General features: G+C 37.1%; 1 long non-coding RNA gene across 4 annotated transcripts in view; it reads right to left on the bottom strand.

Annotated features, from left to right (window-relative positions):
* LOC133827602 (uncharacterized) overlaps positions 1-19,555 on the bottom strand; it is a 29,462-nt gene that overhangs the window by 9,718 nt on the left and 189 nt on the right. For 2 of the 4 annotated variants that reach the window (XR_009890461.1, XR_009890356.1), the window contains exons 2-3: positions 18,835-19,505; positions 18,252-18,380 (exon numbers count right to left, since the gene is read on the bottom strand). This is a non-coding gene — a long non-coding RNA (uncharacterized LOC133827602). Of the gene's footprint in view, positions 1-17,850; positions 18,381-18,834; positions 19,506-19,555 lie in introns of those variants that run through there. The other 2 variants (XR_009890408.1, XR_009890305.1) reach the window with 2 other exon arrangements.

Consider the following 19,555-nt stretch of genomic DNA (forward strand, 5'->3'; position numbering starts at 1 on the left):
AAAGGTGGGGAAGAATCTTTCCGAAAAGGCAAAATAGCAATTAATTTGCTTCTTAAAAGAAAACTAGGACGTGTTCGCATGGTCACACTCGGACATGGTCGGAATCAGTCCAAATGTCATTGAACATTGACAAAAGCTTCCCCAGAAGCAGCAAAAATGAAGGCTCATGGACGATGATAGAAAGAAAACCCTCAAAGAAGAAGTCGATAGGTTATACGAGATGCCTTTTATCCAGATTGGATCGCCAACCCAGTGTTGGTCCCAAAGCCCAACGATAAATGGCGAACCTGCATCAACTACTCAGATCTTAACAATGCAAGCCCAAAAGATTGTTTTCCCTTACCTCGAATAGATCAGCTCATAGACGCCATTGCAGGTCATGGCATCATGTCATTCAAGGACGCTTATTCTGGATATAACCAGATCGCCATGCATGCACTAGATCAAGAACATACGAGCTTCGTAACCGACAAAGGGTTATACTGCTACAATGTCATGCCTTTCGGGCTCAAAAACGCTGGAGCCACATACCAAAGGCTGGTGAACAGGATGTTTGCCGAGTAGATAGGAAATAACATGGAAGTTTATGTTAACGACATGTTGGTCAAGTCTAAACGTAACGATAACCATGTGGATGATCTTGTAGAATGTTTTGTTGTGCTTCGGAAATAAAACATGAAACTTAACCCACAAAAGTGCTAATTTGGAGTGTCTTCGGGAAAGTTTCTTGAATTCGTAGTAAATGCACAGGGAATAGAGGTGAATCCAGACAAGATTAAGGCATTAATCAATATGCCTTCACCTCGAAAGCATAAGGATGTCCAGAGCCTAACTGGACGAATGGCGACTTTAAGTAGGTTTATCTCGAAATCTACAGATCGATGCCTCCCATTCTTTAATCTTTTGAGAGGGAGTAAAAAATTCGAATGGACAGAGGAGTGCGAGCTCGCGTTTCAGAATCTTAAGAAGCACCTCGCCAAGCCACCAATCTTGTCCAAGCCAATCACAGGAGAGATTTTGTATATATACCTAGCTACAACTGAGCACGCCATTAGTGCAGTACTAGTGCGAGAAGAGAAAAAAGTACAAAAACTTGTGTATTACGTCAACAAAAGATTACTAGGGGCAGAATCAAGATATCCATTAATGGAAAAACTAGCTCTGAGCCTGATACATGCATCTCGAAAGCTCCGACCTTACTTCCAGGCACACCCTATTTATGTGTTGACCGACCAGCCATTGCGACAAGTTTTGTCCAAGCCAGAAGCATCAGGAAGATTGTTAAAGTGAGTTGTCGAGCTCGGGCAATTCTAGAGCACATATCACCTAAGAATAACTATGAAAGGGCAGGCCCTGGCAGATTTCATTGTCGAATGTACCGAGATCTCAGATGACGAAGTTGTAACCCCAGCCCACGAGCTGTGGAAACTTTATGTCGATGGATCCTCTAATGAAAATGGATCGGGGGCAGGTATCATCTTAATGACCCTGATGGGAAACCGATTCCACTCAGCTTTAAGGTTCGGCTTCGAAACATCAAACAACGATGCTGAATACAAGGCTTTACTAGCAGGGCTTCGGGTAGCCAGAGAGCTCAAAGCAAAGGCTATACATTGCTATAGTGACTCATAGATAGAGGTTAACCAAGTCTTGGGTGAATATCAGGCTCATGGCATCAAAATGGTCGTGTACCTAGAGAAAGCGAAAGCTGCACTCAGACAGTTTGAATTCTACACTGTAGAGCAGGTCCCCCGAGAACAAAATTCAAATGCAGACGCATTGGCCAGGCTCGCCACAACTAACGAGGCCGATACACTGAATGTGGTCCCAGTGGAGTTTCTTCTGACTCCGAGTATTAACGAGTCTAACGAAGAAGATGTATGAATGGTTGACTCGCAACCAACCTGGATGACCCCAATAGTTGACTACCTCGAAATTGGAAGTCTCCCAGCAGACCAGAACGAGGCTAGAAATTTGATGTATCAGATCCCAAGATACACTATTGTGGAAGGAAGGTTGTATAGAAGAATATACTCTATATCATTACTCCGATGTGTCACTCCACCCGAGGCAAAGAAAATTTTGGGAGAAATCCATGAAGGATTTTGTGGAGACCACACTGGGGGCATAATCTATCCAAAAAGGTGATAAGACAAGGGTATTTCTGGCCCACAGTCAAGGCAGACTCGTTCGAATATGTCAAACGATGTGATAAATGTCAACGGTTTGCCTCAGTTCCACGAGCTCCACCTACCGAACTCACCATGATGAGCTCCCCATGGCCATTCGCAGTATGGGGAATTGACCTCATAGGATCATTGCCAACTGGAAAGGGCGGAGTACGATACGCTGTGGTCGTGGTTGACTATTTCACAAAATGGACCGAAGCGAAACCATTGGCCACTATTACCTCGAAGAAAGTCTTAGATTTTGTTGTAAAAAATATCGTTTGTCGATATGGGATGCCCAAAAAATAGTATCAAACAATGGAACCCAGTTCGACAGTGACCTTTTTACTCATTTCTATGAGAGAAATGGGATAATAAAAAGTTTCTCCTCCGTGGCCCATCCCCAGTCAAACGGCTAGGTCGAAGCGGTGAATAAAACGTTAAAGAGCTCCATAAAGAAAAGGTTGGAGGAGGCAAAAGGGAGGTGGCCTGAAGAATTGCCTCAAGTCTTGTGGGCTTATAGAACCACAACGCGGACTTCAACGAGACATACTCCCTTCTCCCTAGCTTATGGATGCGAGGCCATGTTGCCTATTGAGGTCGAAATCCCTACAATACAGAGCCATGCATACAATCAGGCATCGAACCAATCCCAACTCGAAGAAAGTTTAGACCTTACTGAAGAAAAATGAGATGAAACACAATTGAAAAATGCTGCTATCAACTGTGAGCCACTAGATACTTCAACAAGAGGGTTCGAGATAGGAAGTTTAGATTGTGAGACTTGATACTGAGACGTGTATTTTTAGCTACACGAGATCCGTCTGTCGGGGTACTTGAACCTAACTGGGAAGGACCTTACCAAATCGAGTCCATCATTCGACCTGGGGTGTACAAACTGGCAAGGTTAAACGGAGAGTTGGTGCCACGAGCTTGGAATGGCGAACATTTGCGACCTTATTATCAATAATATAGGAACATCAAGCAAGTTTTTTTTTTTTTTTGCTTTTCATCAATAAATTCTAAGTTTTGTTCAAAAAAGTTGTATTCTCTTTTAATGTTGTATTTTTTGCATACTCTCTTAATTTAATAACCTATGATCACACTCACAGGATATTAAGGGGGGGCATAAGTGGTATATGATCATACCATAGGTTTGAAAAAATAAATAACATAAAATAAAATGTCTGGATCAGTAACCCGACATGAAAGTTTATAAGTACACACACGAGCTAAAACTGTCTCGACTTAACCCGACAATAAATTTTTTAAGTGTATGGATCACTAACCAGACACGAGCTAATTTAGTTTGGAACAAACCGACCTAAGCAACAATAAAAGAAGTTGGAATTAAACCAACTGTGAATTAAATTCGATCCCAAGGTTGGAAAGTTTTGCCAAATAAGTCTCGACCTCGTAACCTAGAGGATATACTCAAGGGTGAGAAAAAGGGACTAAAAAAGCAAGATATAACTAAACTATTAAAATTACATGCCAATTGAGTACTTTCGGGTGCATGGTAAAAGTAAGGCTCGACCTTGACATTAACGAAGTCGAACGTGGATACTCTGAATAAAATTGTGCATGAGTGCATTGAAATTCGAGCTTAAATCCAACAGATGTATTTGTACAAATAAAACAAATATAAAAGCAAGCCTTTAATATAATATGCTCAAAATATTTCAACCCATAGATGTAAATCATAATATTAAGGCAAAAAGCTTAGAATAAAATCAAATGCATAAAAAGCTTTCGAGCTATGCATAAAGATTAAAGTTAATATTTAATAAAAATAGCTCTAAATCGAGCTATGTATTGTCTCCGCCCCAAGGGCACATATAAAATAAATAATAGATTAAGTTATAAAAATTTTAATGGGACGCAGCCCATGACCTCGTCTTCACGAGGTAGATGCCTCCCCACCAGCAGCACCTGGTGCCTCCCCCGTCTTCTCGGCCTCAAGCTTATCCTCCTCTTCCTCAAGCCGAGCTTGCCACTTGTCAACAAACTCGGCCTCTAAGCTGTCTAGGAAGCTGGTATCGAAATCAAGGTTGTTGACCCAAATTCGATACATCGCCATGTCTACGACACAATCTTTCTTGGTCTTAAACTCCTCAAGAAGGCGGGCCTTCTCACCTTCAATTATCTCGAAGATTGCCCTCTTTTCCTCCTCAAACTTGGTGTTCAGCTCCTAAAGTTCCTTGATTTTGGAGTCCTTTTCCTGAATCTCGGAATTTTTGGCCTCAACTTCTTTCAAGGTTACCACCATAGTTGACTCAAGGTCAGACACCTTCTGGGCAGTCTCCAGGGAAACCTTCAACTTCAGCTTTAGCTTAGCCTCGCTGCTTTGAGCTCGTCCGCGAGCTTCAGCTGGGCATCCCTGGCCGCTTGAGCATGCGCCTTGCTCGTTGCCACTTCATTGTTCAACTTAAAGTTGTGTTGAACAAAAGAAGCAAATGCCTGTACACAAAAATAAACATGGGTTATTAAAGGACTTATAAGTCAGAATAACGTAAAAAGGTTACAACAAAAGTAACTTACCAAGGAAAGGAGCTCGCTGCCTTTGTCAAAGACAGTGTTGGCATCGTGGCAGGAGGTGAGGAACTCCCACTAGGGGGCGCCGAGATTATTGAGACTTTGGCCCACGCAGGACATGATGTCCGAGCCCAGATTTACTCCATGAGACCTAGCAGCATTGTCGACCACGTATTCCGGGACATGGGTGGAGATCGTCCATACTCATTCTCATGTGGGAGCTCTTTTTTGGGCAGCAGGAGCTCGATTAAAGAATTGGGCCGGAGGAAGATACAGGGGGTTTGGGGGCGCCACTGGCTCAACTTCAGTAGCTACCCTCACCTCGGAAACTTCAGTTGTTACCCTGACCTCGGGAGTAGATGTGATGGCCAGGGTCGGGCTTTGAGCGGTCGAGGCTGGAGGGACCACCTCGGGTCTTTTGAGTACCTTAGAGGGATGCTCCCCTCTTTGAGACACCCTTTGGCGTTTTCTCGCCTTGGCCACCGAGGGACGACTAAGTACGTTGTCGAGATCAGAATCCATGGCACTTGCAAAATACACAAGTCATACTTTAGTGATCAAGCTAAGATTTCTAAAAGGAACAAGACCAAGGATAAAAGAAACCTAACTGGTATACTCAACCGAGCTTGAACTCGATGATCAGGAAATTTCCCTATCTTCTGAGGACGCTGAGGGAGTCCCATCGATATATGTGCGAGATAGCCTCGAAAGATCTATATACATGTTTGTTCCGTACTAAACAGCGACCCCATCCTAGACCTCATTCAAACTATACATGGTTTGATACTGACCTAACCAGCTATCAAACCTACGCACTCTATAATCTACCCATGACCATACATGAAAATTATCCCTAGGATCCGGGAAGAGGATCAGTACATCGGGTTTATGCTTAAGCATGGAGGAGACCACATAGAGGAGCTGAGCACGACTTTACCTCCATCATCCAAGTACGGTGAGGCTTCGTCTTGGGCTTCGTTTCCCGAAGAAGGTCGATCCTGTCGGTGAGCCACTGGGGCGCGAGCCTGCAAGCTCGAGTACCTCCACCTAGGGGGGAGTCTGGCACTAGGAAGCGGCACGTGGTCCCACCTCGAGTACTTGCGGTAAGTCGAGTCGTCCGTAGACTGGCCCTCCTCTAGGAGGTCGCAGGCTCGGAGCTAGTCCTCATGGAGAAGGTAGGACAAGGACCTCCAACCATAGGGCAGTTGGAGCAGGGCTGCCCTATGCTCCAACATCGTTTCTGATGGGATGGGGCGATGATAATTGGTTGCAGGAACAACTAAGTATCAATATTCCAAGCTCAGCTAGTTAATAAAAGGAAAGGGGGGGGGGGGGGGGGGTAAGTGTGATAAGATACTTATGGATACGTTGAAAGGACTAAAATCTGGATGGAGCGAGACCGTACGTCCAGAAGAAGGCGAGTTTGAAATTCAGGGGATGGTTTGGCATGTCTTCGAAGAGCTTTTTCTCCTTGGGGTAGCTCGATAGGTAATAAAAGTTGTCCCCACCACGAGCTCGAGATGGGTTGCTTTTGAGACAAAAGAGATATAATATCTCTTGAGCGAGGGCCCATCCCAGTTCAACTCATGGTATAGCGACCTGAGGGCTGATAGGACCCTGAAGGAATTGGTCTGGAGCTGGAATGGGGCAAGCCCCACAAAGTCCAGAAAATACTTGAAATACGTTTTCAGAGGTAGTAAAGCCTCTGCCTTCATATGCTCGCGACTCCATGCGACGAGCTTGATTTTGTTATTGGGATTTCCATCTCCCAGGGCGAAGCAGCTCCGTTCGTTCGAAGTCGCAGGCCGACACATCAAGGTGCCAGAAAGTTTAAGTCCATGGAAAGCCAATATCTCAGATATCTGGCTAATAGAAGTGACTGAGCTCCAATAGTGCTCAGCCTCGAAGAATTCCTCTCTCGAGGTAGGAATGGAAATGGCTTGGGAGGTGGAAGGACGATGTGAAAGGTCTTCCATCAGTAAGAAAGAAAGTGCACAGGCTTGAAGGTGACGGTGACGGTGACTTTGAGCTTGGGGTCTAGTGGGATTGGTCTGATTTCGAGGTCCGGGTCTGGATAAACCGCGACCCAGAGTACTCTTCTCTTTCTTTCCTCGACCTCATCAATTTGACATCGAAACCGATCTTGGATGTCTTCTTGTTCGCACTTTTCTCTATGCTCGCGTATCAGGCGCTGGTTCCGTGTAAAAGGTGATTCAGGACTGGGAGTTGATGAGGAGTAAGGAATAGCGAGCTTGGGCCCCCACCGGGTCTCAAGGTACTGCAACATCTAATAAGAAAGAAAAGGGTGAGGGCCCAGTACAAGGGAAATCACAAAGAAAGTGTAGTTTTGGCGATCTAAGCTCGAAGGTTCGAGACGCGAATTTACCTCAATTGAGACTGAAGTCTCGAAAGGGTAAGATGAGTTCGTTGGTGAGCCCCGAACTATTATACAGTTCGAATTTCGAGCGTGTACCCACACAAGAGGGTGGGGAAGTGGATATCAGTTTTAAGAATCCCGAATTTCCAGAGATAAAGCTGACGGTTACCCAAAAGAGTGATATTTTTGGGATTTGTGCAGTTAAAACCCAAAATCAAAATCCCTATTTCTTGGCTTACACGAAACGTTATTTCTAATCAGAATATCCCCATTTTTACATATGTACACTAAAAATTCTAGGGTCTAAAACAGTGGCTATAACTACAACAACATCATTCAGATCAAAAGTTTGCCTAAGCATTAACGTAAAACTGATAAAAACCAGTAAATGTTTTCTCAGACAGAAAGAAGAAGTGAAAAATAATATATATACATACCAAAGGAAAGAATTAAGGACGTGAACTTACACAAAGTTGTTCGTGGGAATGATGAAATCGTCGACTAGAATGTTGGTAGAAGGAAGGACGTCACAAAATCGAGAGTGTTGGAGGTATATTGTTTCCGTGGTTTGGAGAACATGCAAAGAAATCTCTGGTTTGTCTTTCTTCTTTCTCTGGTACGAGTTTTTTTCTGGAAAGAGATTAAAAGTAAAATGAGGAAGACGAAGTGGGCATATTTATAGACCCCAGGGGATGTCAAGGGTCAGACTAATCTGGGTCGTTGGTTTGATTTGGAGTCTGATCCAATGGATGGGGTGTAAATATGGTAACGGCGGCAAAAAAGAGACACAAAAAGACGTGGGCAGATGTAAAAGGTACTCAAGTACTCTAACTGTGCAATCCTTGGCTGACGCATGTCCACACTCGAGTGTGTTAGGTGGCCCGATTTTCGAAAGTAGCAGTTCAAAAGTTTCCTTCTCATAGGATTCGAACTAATACTTTTCAGGGGGAAAAATGTTACACCCGAATTTTGATAATAGAAATTTTGATCTCGAAAGTCAGGTAAAGTGTAAGCTCGAAATAAGCAAAGTAGTCATGAGATCATCATTAATGAGAATCGAGTTTGACAGTCTCATTCAATATTAAAACGATGACGTCGTAGGTGGTAAGCTTGGAACCACGTGATCTCGAAGGTTCGATCCAAGCTTGAAGTTATAGTGACATGGGTTCAACACTTGTTTAATTTTCCTGGTCTGTTTGTATTAGCATCAGTCAAGAAGGTTTGAGCCTGAATATCGCATGCTCTGAGGAGGCGACCTCGATAAAGATACTTAATTAGACCAAGGGAAGCCGAGCTGGCAAGCTCGTGATGATTTGTTGATCTCGAAGATATGTAAATTGAACGTGTGAGGTCGATGGCCAAGTGTGGACGCGGTTATCGTTTAAAAATCCCTATATCTAAGGGATTTGTTGTAATCTGTTAATGAATCTCGAATATCATGGGATTTATACGCGTATTATATATTTATATGCATTTAATTGTATTTATTTTGATATTTGAATCATAACTCCACGAAATGTGAGGGAGATATTCTGTAAACCAGTCTATAAATAGATTGGAGAAATTCATTTGTAGACACACTGAAATGGGCACTGGGAATACTCTGCTGAATCGCTCCCTTAAAAAGAGTTTTGAGAGAATTCCATAGTTGAATAATATTGACTCGTGGACTAGGCAGATTTTAACTGCTGAACCACGTAAAAAATCGTGTGTTTCCTCTTTATGTTTATGATTTTGTGTTTAGTGCTCTTCATTTCTAAATTGACGAAAAATGGCGTCAATAAGTATAAATGATAATTATGAATTATTTATTATTGTGCAAATCATAGATTTAATAAGACATCTTATTCCAACCACAATTAAGTGAAACATATATGTGAATTATTTTTGAGATTGACTTGTAATTAATTAGACACATAAAATAAATAAAAGACAGTCTTTTATCGGAACCATTCATTGGTTCTCTTCTTGTTTGTATAGTCTGTTGATTAAAATTAACCAAAAGACATTTCTCTAATAAAGGCTCAAAAATCACATAATTGTTTAGCTAATACATAGAGATGTATGTTGAACATTTTGATGTTCAAAGATAAAAGAAATAATAAATTGTGAGTCAATATTGATTGTATTTAAGATATGTTTAACTTTGATTGAATGCAAATAAAATTTCTAGGAATTTTCGTGCAACATTCATAGCAAAGTCACTTAGAGACTTATTTGATCTGATCAAAAGGAAGTCTAAACTTGAACTTGGAATTCAAGTAATTTGCATGTGAACTTGAAATTCAAAACCAACTCACATAGAACTAGAATACTAAGCAAAATTAGTATTTTGGAAATGAAATATAATCATATCAGATAAGATTAAATAAATAATGAGTAATCATTATCGTTTTTATTATTTCTATAATTTTAACACTTGTTATACTCTGTACATATTTGATTGTACAACATCAAAGACTTAAAAAGTTGGGATTCACAAGTGGTTATGTGAATAGATTGAAAATTTTCCATGGAGTCATTTAGTGAAATGGTTTAATAATCATAAAAGATTACAAAAGAGTTTGTATCTCTTTAATACTACTTCAATGAAGAATAATTATTATAATCACTATATTTTCGAGTTAAATTTTACTAGAAATAATTGTTGTAGTGGTAGTGTTAGTTAGTAACTACTCCATTACAAATGTACAGATAGTTACATTGTGTGTAACACAATCTAACTATACTTCATTCACATACTAGTATATGAAATTAAAAAGGATTTTACGGAAAACAATGGTTGAAACACCATGAATCTAGAAATGGAATTTTGAATTCTATGACATCTGGATTCTTGAACATCTAACGAAAGTTCATTGAACTTCAGTTTAAAACAGGATATTCAAGATGAAGAGGAGAACAGAGGAAAGTATAGACTTTTCAAAATTAGGTAATAGCCTAAGGCTATGAACAGAAAGAAGAATTTATTACTTGAATAAATATCTTCTACTGTAATCAAACTTAAATTTGTTTACATACTCTTATCCACTTCTTTATGCATGGATTATGAGATAAATTTAAATGGATGTCTAAGTAGTTTTTACTGAATGACTGACATGCCAAAATCATTTGAAGATATCGACCAGAAAGATTCTGTTGTGATTCTTATTCTTGAAATTGATAACGTTCTAATCATTAGGAATGATGTAGAGAAATCGTCAATAGAAGAGAAATAGTTAGCTAAATTTTTTCTAAATATTAGATTTAGAAAAGCCAAGAATATTCTATACATTCAAGTCTATAGAGATTGAAAGAACAATCTTTAGGCTCTGTCTCAAGCGACTTATATGGATAAGAAGCTTAAATGCTTTAGTTTACAAAAATCCAAGAAATGTTTTTATGCCTTCCCCGTCAAGAGGATGTAATGTATTATCTAAATAATAATGTCTATTTATTCTTTTACTATAAAAGAATGACATGAGACAATTATTCTTACAACTCAGAGATAGACTGTTTAATGTATCGAATGTTATGTTTTGACATTTGTTAAACGATGCGAATAGTTAGCAATTGTCAATCCAATGATGGATTGAGTCATTGAATAATTATAAGAACTTAATTTTGAGTATTTTGAATATAATAGAGATTATATGTATGTGCATTTAGGCAAAGACCTAAAATCCCAAAGGATGAACTAGTTTTAAATCTTCAAAGATTGATATCAGAATCAGCTTCCATAATTGTAAAGGAGACACATTAATCTGTAAATGTATTGGACATTTCAGATTTGTATGTTTCACCACAAAAGCCGAAATATAACAGCTATGAGCAATTAAATAGACTGTTTAATTTAGTTAAGTTCTTTGTCATTCTGGAAAGGTTTTCAAACTAGAATAAACAACTAGTATCTCATCGCAAAAGCAATGGAGATACAACTATTCTAGAAGAACTAGAAATCATGAGAGGGTAAAATCACATGAAATGAAGTATCATTTAATTCAAGACAATTTTACATAATTAATGTAATAATCTTGATGATAACTTCAAAACAATTTCTTACAGAACTGTTACAAAGACTTTGTTAGACAAATTGAGTTTGGAGAATGTGATTGACATATTAAAAAGAGATGCCTCAATTTGTTTTAGGGCAAGTGGGAGATTGTTGGGAATAGTGTCCTTAAAGCAATTGTAGTTGACAAATGTTTAAATGAAATAAATAATTGAATTGAATTATTATATAAATAGACTATATTTGATATTATATTGATAATGTTAAGTAAATTTCAAAAAAATCTAAAGTTTATCTATGTGGTCTTAATCTCATATTGGTATAAGAAGATCGATATTAAAATAGCTCGCAGTAAAATAAAGTTATGGAATCTTTAGATTAATTACTGCTAGTACGGTTTGCTAGTATTATGAATACAAGTGACTTAGATCCGGGTCACTAGTGTAGTAGGACACTTTAATGAATGTACTTTATATATAGTGATATATAAAATTGGACCAAATTCGATTTGTTAATGCTTCTTTAAACACTGTTATATAGTATTAATCAAACACATCAAATGATGATCATATACACGATGATCTTACTCTCGAGGTTACTATAAACTCCTATATATGTCATCTGATCATTTGATTCATGCGTTAAGGTTTGTTAGAATGATCAGGCTAAGAACAATTGTTTTGGGGACTCGGTGATATATATGGCTGGGGACGTAGTTTAACAGATATAGGATCTATACCTTCTTACAAATTGAATAATGGTTCCTTATTAGGTTGACTTTTGGAACTGAAAATGTTATGAGCGCTCGCATCGCAAACTTGTTGTGACACAACCTTCACTAGTAAAGTCAATGGTACTCTAGGAACATGATATAACTAAAAGGGTAAAGCAACAATTTTATTCCCTTTTAATTATGAATCATTAATAGAGGATTAACGTTGTATGTAATGATTATATCAACGCATACTTTATTCTTAAATAAAGTACTCTATAATTATCAAGAGTTCAATCTCATATTTATAGTCGAGTAATCATGAAATTAATAAATATTATTAGTTAATCAAAGATCTTTGATTAATAATTTAATATTTATTGGAGCTTTATATATTATATGTTCATAGGTCCGTAGGTCCGTAGGTCCGTAGGGTGGCTCAATCAACAACATATCAAGGTAAGAGTTGATACAAGATTAAAACTGTAATTTGAGAATTTGAGAAGAATTTTATTATTTGAGACAAGTACGCAATTATATGATAATTGAGGTTGAATAATTAATTTGTAATTAATTATTAATTTTTAAAAATATATTTATTAATTTAAATATATAATTTTCGAATTCATATATATATAAATTAATTAATTAATCTTTGAAATTAATTATTTTATTTGAGTAGAAGAAAATAAAATTGACAAGTCAAAAATAATTTTTGATTTATTGAATTTTAAAAGATGATGATAATGATGATCATCAATTTGAATTTTGAATTTAAAATTTAAATTTTGAAATATAGTTGTAATCTTTTCCTTAAAAAGACTAATATCTTATTTTATGGAAGATTGATTTTAATTAAATAAATAAATAAAAGAAAAATGCAATATCCCTGAAAAAGGAAATAGCAGTTCACGCATGACACGGTCCAAGGACTGTGCCATGCGTGTACTACTACACTGATATTGTATCAGTGTTGTTTTTTATTTTATTTATTTAATTAATTAATAATTTGAAAATATATTTTTCAAATTTGGTAAGTTAGATATTTACATAAATCAATTTCAATCATCATTATGATATCACTATTATATTACTATTATTATTAGGAATAATAAGATAATAAAATAATCTCTATATATATGATATAGAATAATAATAAAACAAGAGAGAAAAGAGAAAAAGAGAATAACAACACAATACAATTCAGAATAGTTATGAGAATTTTTTGTCAGACAAAGTTTATCATCTTCTTCTTTATTCTAACAATTCTCAGACCATAATCCAAGTTCTCATATGTTGAGAAATACTTGTGATTCCAAAATTGCAAACTCATATTCTCTATTTTCCCACACATATCTTGAGGTGTAGAGAACACTCTGGAAGATCGTGATTTGAGTGCTCAAAGCATTGGATAGGAAGATCAATAAATATACGAAAAAACTCAAGGACACTCGATAGGCTTCAAGAGGTAAATGCTTATGTTCTTGAATATTCATATGTTTATGTGTTTATATGTTATATATAAATATATTGTATATTTATATATATGTTGCATGATTAATAATATTGTATGTTAATGTTTCTGTGAGGATGTTTTCTTGTTCATATAAACTGTTTATATGAATGATGAAATTTTTTGTTGTTCTAAACAATGGGTCCACCACACCTATTTCACTGCGTACTCTATATGTTTTTCCAACAGTTAGTGGAAAAGTCACAATGGAGTAAATACCCAGCTTGGGGTGGGATTAGGGATATTTTAGTAATTTTGTAAATTATTGGGGTTTATTGAGTAACGAGAATTAATTTGGTGAGTACTCGGGTTTAGTGGATTAAGTGGGAATTCATGGTAATTTGAGATTAATGGGAGTTATGCCAAAAGACTAAAATGCCCTTGGTTTTGGTTATGGGGCATTGATTTGGCTAGGGGAAAAATGGTCAATTACCTTATATCTAGAGAAAGGGAAACCTTAGCTGAAGGTTTAGATCACTCACGTACACATCTCTGTTTTTCCTCTCTTTGTGTGGATTTTTGGAAGCTAAGACAACAAGTGAAGCAAGTGTGTCCTTGAGGAATTTTGCTTGACGAATTTAAGCTCCCTTGGGAGATTAGGAGCTAGCAAGGATCAACAAGTGGTGGGGATTTCGAATTCTATAGTTGAGGTAAAGATTTCTGGACCTTTCTTGGTGTTCTTCCTTCCACTTTGGTGTTTTGGGTTTAAAGTTTGATTTTGGGGATTTTAAGGAGGTTTGGTTGTATTTATGTGGTTATTTAGTGTTGGGCATAGTTTATTTAGGTTGTATGTGGTCATTTATGGTCAAATTTTGCTGGAAGTACCTGTGTTGGTCGAATTTTTGGGACTGGTTTCGCAGGGGGTCGCGACTTTGGTAATTGGGGAAGAACACCAATATTTTGGGCTCGATTTGCATTTATGGCGACCTAGCGCGACTGCGCTAGGTTGGGTGCGACCGCGCTAGTGTCCCGGAAAGGGTGAAATTGAACTTCGATTTGGGGACTTGAGTGGCGCGACATTGCCAAGGCCCTGGAAACCCCAAATTTTCTGTGGGCGCGATCGCGCCAAGGGCACGCACTACCGCGCCAGGAGCACTGAACGACTGATTTGCTGAATTTTAAGATTAAAGCTCGAGGGCTTGGGAATTTGGTTTGAGAGCTTGCGTGGGGGCTCGGGGAACATTTTAGCGCCACGTTAACTAGGAACAATGGTTTTAAGAATTAAAGTTCAGTTTGGAACTCGGGATCTGAGGTTGATTCCTGATGAACGTATACTTGTGTTGTGACTAGGAATTTTGCTAGGCTCAGGTCAGGGATAGCGCTCGAGGTCGTCTCTTTATTCACGCGAAGCTCGAGGTAAGAAAACTGCACTCAATGCGTGAGACACGTGATTAGGACTCGGCCCGATTGTTAAATGTAAATATGATTAGGGCTTGGCCCGATTCTAAAATGTAAATATGATTAGGGCTCGGGCCCTTGTTAATGAGCATGATTATAATTATGTATGTGAATATCTGTTTAAGCACAATGGAATGTGTTGTATTCGTTTATATGGTGAATATATTATATGTATGATTGACCTAATTGGAAAGCTCAACGTATAAGCCGTGGTCGGCACTATGCGTGTTGAACGCAGGCCGTTATGGCTAGGCCACCCTGAGAGTGTATTATGCACTTGTTTGGCTCAGATGCCACTTGAATAAATACAAGTGTGATACACACTTGTGCGACTCTATGGTCACATACTTGTACAATGTGTTTGCTTAGATACAATTATTATTGTTAAGCATGTTGTTTATATTATGTTGATTATCTTAATATGTTTAAATATGTTTTCTTTCTGAGCCTTGGCTCACGAGTGCTATGTGGTTCAAGTAAGGGTAAAGAGAAGCTTGGCTAGCCATGAGTTGGAGAGCGTTAGGGGTGGTGTGTACGTATACAGTTCGCTCGACCGCCACGACTGAGATATCGCAGAGGAACTAGGGTTGGACCCTGTTTTGCCGCCTAGGTCGACTTATTTTGTAATCCCTGAGTTTTAAACTTCTATTTTGGGATCCCTTGTAAAGACTAAAGTTTGTAATGGAAATGTTTATTCTTTTGACCAAAATTTTTAATACCTGAACCATTAGTTACTTAATCACATGTTTTAGTCCAAATGACTCAATTAGCAAGTCCAGTACTATTTTAAACACACGTTGTAACAGACACTGATTAGTAGGGTGTTACAATTTCACTAAAGTCAACATGTGTGAGTTGACTTTTGGTATAAGCATCTATAAATTATCTTTTTGGGTCCAAAGTGTTTCTTTGGAGTATTTAAGAGTACTGAAAAAGTTTGGAGGCATTTGGAGATGTTTTGGGGCGCCAAGTCAGTGGGACCTATAGTGTGTCACCTCTGGGAGGCAACGCATCACCTGCATGGTGGCGAACGATGCATCGCCTGGGTGCAGGTGACCCATCGTCAGGGTGGTCCATACAGGACCGTACAAAATTCAAATTCAAATGACGTGTTTTTGGTTCCAAAATTCAAATTAAAATGCTCTAATCTCATTAGTTGAGTCTAATGAAGGTTCCTATACTATTTAAATGGATCATTTGAGTTTATTAGTTTGTAGATCACTCACACCTCTCTCCCTAAAAACCCTATCTCTTTCTCTAGCTTTCAATATTACTAGTTTTCTCCAAGATCTTTATCAAGAAAGCTTGATTTGTTTGAAGATTCAAGGCTTGTAAATCTCAATCTCATTCCATTGTCGTAGCTTCAAGCAATCTCAATGGGGAGGATAGAGATTTTTGGACAACAAATCTCAATTTGTGTCAAGCATTTGCAGTATCAATTTATGTGACTAAGGTTCTACAACTCAAATGTCCACTCTACTACTTGATCTTATTTGTATTATTTCCCTTGTACTATTCCTCCATTGAAGAGTAGATTATCTTTGGTTTATTCTTTTTAATTGTAACATTCAAAGTTTGTGTATAGTCATATCCCCCAAAATACATACGTGTTCCTATGCTTGACTTTACTTTCAATCAAATTGTGAAACTCATAAAGTTGTTCTTCGGTGTGATTATGACCAAAATCACCGGAAAATGGTAAATATGATCAAATATAATTCTCTTTCATCTCTGTTTAACTTGTTCTTCAGAAGAACCAAACTTCATAAGGGAAGGGAGACTTGACTTGAGCACTCGGCTTCACTTCCCTAATCTTTCCCAAAATTGGGCCACCATCAACGACTTGTATAGCACCAAACACAACAATAGACACTTGCTTGTATCCTCCAAAGAAGTGCTGCCTTTGAGCGGTCTCTCAACTGATTTATTAATAACTTTTCACATTTCATTAGACACGTGAAATGTAGGAGTTTGAGGAGTAGAGCATACAATTGATTCACCTTTAATTTGTCTCTCAAAAAAATAAATAAGGAATCAATAATTTATAACAAATAACAAATCAAAAAAGAAAGTAGTTACTGATTAGTGGTGAAAAATGCATATTTATTGATTTTAATATTCAAAATAAATTAAGTTTTAATTAATATTTTCATTGAATTAATATGATTTATTTTATAAATTAAAATATTTGATTATGATTTAATTTATTATTATTTTGTAGGAATTAAAGTTGCATTTTGGCATAAAGAAAATAAAGAATAAATAAAACTGACGAAATGATGAAAAGTTGGTATTTTTGCAACTTTAAGCCCAACATAGGCCCAGAATTCGGCCCAGGCCCGCCAGCCTCTTTGCACCCCAGCGCGCCACTTGGCGTGTTCCTCGCCTGCCACCTGTCCGCAAGCCTCCAAGCCATCTCCAGCTAAAGCCCACGCAGGCCCAACACTTTTAGCCCCAGCTCCTTTCAGCAACTCAACTTGAAACCCAAACGTGATCACAAAGAAGCTCCAACGTAGCTCCCTAGCCTCTCCCAAGCAACCAGCCAGGCCTAGGCCTAGCAAAGTCATCTCCAGCTGAAGCCCAACCCTCCCAGCCAGCGCCTATGTGGCGCATCCCCATTGGTTGGGAATGGGTCAAAACCCTCCTCTGCCACCAGCCACTTTCAACCCATGTTTTGTGGGTATTGGGTCTTGCAAAATTGCTATTTTGAGCTTTAAAGTTCACACTTTGTGGTATTTTAAAAAAATGGCATTTTGATCATACACCAAAATAACTAGGTTAATATTTATAATAAGATTTGATTTTTCAAAATCATATTTTATTATTAATATTTCAGATTTATTTTGTAAACCCCAAATTGTTGTTTAATTTATTTTTAGTCATTTTCTCCCTCTATAAATAGGGACTCTTCTTTTACATTTTCTATGTAATTTTTAGGTAGCAAAACTCTACCAAATTTTAGTCTTATTTCTCATATTTTCTCTCTAGAATTTCATGAGAATGTCTAGCATAATATGTTAACATTCTTAGGAAGGTAAGAATGTTAGGATGATCCTATATGCACTATGACTTTGTTTGGTATTTTTGATTCACCATGTGCTTAAAGTTTATATATTTTAGTGATTTAAATAAAAATAGACAAAGGAACCAGCAACCTCTAATATACTGAACGACAGTTAGTATCTGGTTACTTATCATTGATAAAGCATTGATAAATAGATAAAACTATTTCAAAGTAACTAGGTACAAATTAAAAACACTAAACATCATAAAGTAATTGTGAACTTATCAACCAAAAAAAAATGGTGGACAACATAAAGTAAGTGATTACTTAACATTAAAATAAAACATATAAATAGAAATATAAAAAAATAATAATAACAAAACAATACTAAATTAACTTTTTACTCAACATTGAAACAACACAAGCAAAAAATATAACAAGCACAATAAAGTAACCAGTTAACTATAAAAAAAACAAAATTTAAAAAAAGTAACTAAAAAAATGAATAAACAACATAAAAATTTGAATATACAACACTTAAACACTAGCTGACCTTAACTTTGCTCCCATGATCTTTCTTTGACCTAACAGCCGTGGTCTTGAAATTTGATGACCCATTAGCTCGGGGTGAAGAACGCAAACCACCACTAACAAATGACGATGAAGCACTAACATTACCTCCCTGCTTTACAGAAACATAAAATAAAAACTATTAATACCAAAGAAAAAATAGATGAGAATAGTTCTAATTAACATAGTTTATGAAAAAAAAATACTAACAAATATTTCAAGAACCAAAACAGCCAAACACAAAATATAATAATACAACAGGGTAAATACAATAGATAAGGAAAATTAAAATAGGAACTGGTTACTTATCATATGAATCATCATTGTATTCAAGTAATCAATAACATTAACAAATAACAACTCATGGAAAACAAGAAAATTCAAACTCACAAAGATAACCAGTTACCAATAAACAAACAAAAAAATACCAAAGAACCTAAAGTAACTAGTTTATCATAATTCAAACCAACAACTATAAAAATATCATTAAAAATAAATAAAATAAACACCAACTCAAAATACAAAAAAAAAATCAGCCAAAATCAAAACTTAAAACATTGAAATACCTTAATGTTAGTGTCTTTATAGTTCATAGGTCCCGGGCACTTCAATCCTTCCCCCGACTTCAAAGAGAACGACGCAAATTTAATGAAGAACCAGTCTCATCAAGGCATTTAAAAGGACCAACATTCTCTCACTTTTTAACCATTTCTAATACACATAAAAATTATTTAAAAGATGATGAATATAAATCAAACTACTACATAAAAACTAAATACTAAAAACAGAGATAAAAATGACAAACACCAAATAGAGATAGATCAAAATACCTCAAAATGCAAACAACTTCAAAACTCGCCACCCCTAAAAAAAAATGTAGCTAGCAAGTGAAAATGCAAAAAAGTAACCAATGAATAATATGGTTATGGCATAACAGAGAGTATGACACAAAGCAAAAAAAAACATAGTACTACGTTAAACTAAATACTAAAACAGAGATACCAATGGCAAAATCTAAAAATAGATCGAACAATACCTCAAAATCCAAACAGAGATGGAACAGTCAGTCACTCTAAAATGTATTTGACATTGAAAATCCAATCAAAATAACCAATGAACAATAGAGTGGGGGCATTACAGAGAGTATCACCAAAAGAAAAGAGAAAAAAAAAAAACTAAAGACCTCCACCCTACGCACTCCGATCCTCGCACCACCGTTCGCCACCGAAGACAGTCTCTGCAATTGTGAGACCAGCAAAACCGACGAAGGATGAAGAAAGAAAATGA

Source organism: Humulus lupulus, chromosome 1 (genome assembly GCF_963169125.1).
Source record: "Humulus lupulus chromosome 1, drHumLupu1.1, whole genome shotgun sequence".
NCBI classification, from domain to species: Eukaryota; Viridiplantae; Streptophyta; class Magnoliopsida; order Rosales; family Cannabaceae; genus Humulus; species Humulus lupulus.